Genomic DNA, 4,104 nt, shown 5'->3' with positions numbered 1-4,104 from the left:
CTTCCTTTTTTATTACCTCTAGTGGGTGGGTGGTAGGCTAGAAGGATGGTTAAAGCATTTAGAAACCCATATTAAAAGTAGGGTTGAGAAAAATCAAAGCTACAACAACCACACTGGGATCAACCTTTGTAGCCCATAAACAGATGACGGACATAGTTAATTCATATCCAAACCATACCCACTGCAGATATCTCTTTCCAATGCAGCCTATGTGGCATCCGGGGCTTGTTATCACACTGCTTCATTCATTCAGTCCATCACCACACACACACACACACACACACACACACACACACACACACACAAATATTCTTCTAAGTACTGGGATTAAAGGTGTGAACCGCCATGCATAGCATTCTACACATATATTTTGAGTGAGTAGCTATTGTACAAAGCATAGGGGTACAGGCTTGGGCCTGATAAGATAACACACAGGGGTATCCACCTCCGCTGCATTGGTCTGGGGAGAAGGAGAGACACTGCTGTTGCTATATTGCTGCCTGTGACAGGTGGGAGAGTTGGCCCTTTGTGGCAAAGGTGCAGGTGAACTGTCTCCAAGGACAGGAAAAAAGGAGAGATGATCCTGTCCCTTACTGGCTGCAGCATTGGGTGAACTAGCTAGGGCAGTGTGGGAGAGCTTGTCCTGGTGTAGAAGTTTGGCCTGGTTCTGCCTCCCAGCCCCATGTTCCCAAAATAAGACTCAGACTAAAATATATATTTACAAATACCTTGACCATATGGCTAGGCTCTTCTCTGACTAGAATCATAACTTAAGATAACTCATTTATTTTAATCTATGTTTTGCCATGTGGCTAGTTATCTGTGCTCAGGTACCATGTGTACATCTTGTTGAATCTCCTGCCTGGCTACTTCCAGAATCTTTTCTCTCTCCCGAATGTCCCACCTCTATTTCCTTCCTAAGCCGTAGGCCGTAGGCTTTTTTATTGACATCCATACAATACACAAGATATTCTCTTTATACCCTGGTAGTGTCGGCACAGAAAAGCTGGTGGACTGACTAGGTCAGCTGCTTCCCAGTCCAGATCTAGGGTTTTGAATTGGCCCATCCCAACATCTACCCGCATCTGTGATCTGCTGGAACTTGTGAAATGACCAGTCCTTCATATCCAAAGCTGCAGGGTCTCCCTGACTCAGGGCAACAACAGGATATTGTAGAGGAGTCCTGGTGAGGATCCAATACTAATAGGGACACACTGTAGTTTTCATGGCAATATTTTTTTTCTATCTCATTTTATTTTCTTTCTCTTTGTATGTTGTGAGGGGGAGGTTGCAAGAGCAGAGGTCAGATACGATGGGATGGGGAGATGAGTGGGATTGGGGTGCATGATGTGATATTCACAAAGAATCAAAACTTTTTTTTTTTTAAAAAGATAATACACAAGATCTGCTCTGTCAGCTCACTGTTAAATTGACATTGAATATTTATATAAATGAATATATATGGTAGTCTTCTGTTGTTATATGCTAATTTTATGTTGTCCCCCCGCCACTCTATCTGGTCTATTTCTTGAACAAAGACACAGAAACCTGGTATTTTATTTACAAGCTATAAGCCTAGACTAGGCAGGGTCTGAGCTATACTAATTTTTCCACATGTTAAAACCCACATGAATGCCCATCACTTGCCAACCTGGTGTCTCCCTGGCTGCTTCTGCTCCATCAGGCTGTCCTCAAGGTGCACTTCTGGCTATACCTCCTTCTGGTCCGTCCTGTCTGATGGTGGCCTGATGGGGCTTCATAGGTGACTCAGAGGCAAAGCCCATCTCAGCATGTGTGATGGTTTAAGAAAGCTGCAACCCTGGAGCCCTTTGCACAGCCTGCAGGCAGCTAGACAGGGCAGAGAACTTTCCTGGCAATACTTACTGTTTATACATGGCCTTGGGGAGCAGGGGGGCACTGTGAATTTTGTAAGTTTCAGGGACCCCTTGAGACTTGTAAACTGCTTGCTTCCAGAGTGTTAGAAAGCTCCATCTAGGACGTTTCACTTAGGATGATATTGCTACATAACAATTAGGGAGCAATCCTTTAACATGTGGGCATTTGATGACACTTTATTCAAACCACTGCAATGATGGCAATAAGGACCCAGTGACCAAATCAGAGTGATGTGACCGCAGTACTAGATGCAGGTTACAGGAAGTGGTATCTGTGTTAAGACCTTAAATTCAAGAGGGTACTAACTCTGGCAGGCGGCCGGAGATGGAAACACCACAAATAGATGTCCTGGCATGTCCTCTGTGTTTGCTCCTGCCTGCTGTACTGCTGGTCTTTCCAGCAGTGTTTCTCACCTGTGGTCCTCTTTGATTTTTGTTTCTTATGTAGCTATTCCTCTGAATAGAAACATTTATAGAGCTTAGGAAGTAATTGAAACATACAGGGTCCAGGAGGTAAACACAAGACTCTGGAAGCTCCTGGTAGTTACAAGGGTTAGGAAACCATACCTCTTGGGTTATATAACCAAAGCACTTATTGCAGGTAGAGGGATTCTTATCAGCATTGGCACAGTTTCCTGCAACATGTGCTGGGAGCTACGAGGATACAAATTTTGTGAGCTGTCACCAAGTTAGAATGTTTTTTTGTGTTATGTAACTGCCTTTGAATCACCATGCTTTTGTGTGAGTAGCCCTCATGAACTTATTGGTTCACTAAGCTAGACTTAAGTAGAATTGTTTCTTTGGTCTGTGGTTATGCCCTCGCTATGGTGAAGAAATGCTTGTATCTCTCCAAGAGAAGTCATGCATCTTCCCCATGACTGACAGATGATCGCTCTTCAGATTGTCACAACTGTTATGTTGACAACTGACTTTATGTTAAAAATTATAAAAATTATTGTGCTTGAGAGAACTGTGAAGCAAAATTGGACCTCTGAATGTTAAGGGCTGTTCTTTTGTAATTGTTTGGTTTTGTATAATTTGAACAAAACTGTTGTTTGTGCAAGATAACAGGTCACAAGGTTGACTGCTATTACTGTTTCTGTAAACAAAAGCTTGTTTTCCTGGAAATAACCAGAACCTGTAAGACATCTGTGTGCAGAAAAGAATGCCACCTTCTGATTTCAGGATGTATGTTTGCAAGTAAACAGGTTTTAATGCTGCCCCTTGCTTATATAAACTCCTGACTAATGTGACTTGGCATTACATTTGGGAATCCCGACTTTGGGGTATAACCCTCATACCAATATGTGAATAAAAGCCTCTTATTTGTTGAAATATATTCATGATCAGACTGGTGAATCTCTAAATGACTCCAGACCCTTTACAAGGTAAATCCAGCTCTTGATTTAGAACAGCTTAATCAAAAAACAAACAACCGGAGTTCGAGGCCAGCCTGGTCTACAGAGTGAGTTCCAGGACAGCCAAGGCTACACAGAGAAACCCTGTCTTGAAAAAAATAAAAGAAACAGTAACTGGGACCAGAGGGACCAGTCACACAGGAACTCTGCCAGCTCAGTGGCTCTGGTTCCTTCTGTACCAGGCACACAGGAACTCCACCAGCCCAGTGCCTCTGATTCCTTCTGGTCTCTCTGGGCTGGTGTCCTGAGCAAACCTTGGGCACAAGCTCTGCAGCCAGTCCCTCAACACCCAGAGGAAGCTCCACTCCCAGGCGCTCTGACACTCCCAGGATCAGAGGTGAAGAGGACTCAACATCTGTCCCAACATCAGGAGTAAATGGGACCCACGAGACCAGGCACACAGGAACTCTGCCAGCAGAGTGGCTCGAGTTCCTTCTGGCCTCTCTGGGCTGGTGTCCTGAGTGGACCTTGGGCACAAGCTCTGCAGCCAGTCCCACAACAGCCAGAGGAAGCTGCTGCACTTCCAGATGCTCTAAAAAGCCCAGGGTCATAGGATCCCAGAATCAGAGGAACACAGAGACAGCTTGACTCTGAGGAGTTCTTACACAACCAGGATCACAGGAAAGAATGGCTCCAGTCAGATTTAGCAAGGGCAGGTAGCACTAGAAATAACCAGATGGTGGGGGGCAAGTGTAAGAAAATAAACACAAACCAAGGTTACTTATCATCAGAACCCAATTCTCCCACCATAGCAAGTCCTGGACACACCATTACACCGGAAAAGCAAGATT

This window comes from Mastomys coucha, unplaced genomic scaffold (assembly GCF_008632895.1).
Source record: "Mastomys coucha isolate ucsf_1 unplaced genomic scaffold, UCSF_Mcou_1 pScaffold4, whole genome shotgun sequence".
Lineage (NCBI taxonomy): Eukaryota > Metazoa > Chordata > Mammalia > Rodentia > Muridae > Mastomys > Mastomys coucha.
The sequence above is the reverse complement of the archived record's forward strand: the minus strand, read 5'-3'. Positions refer to the sequence as shown.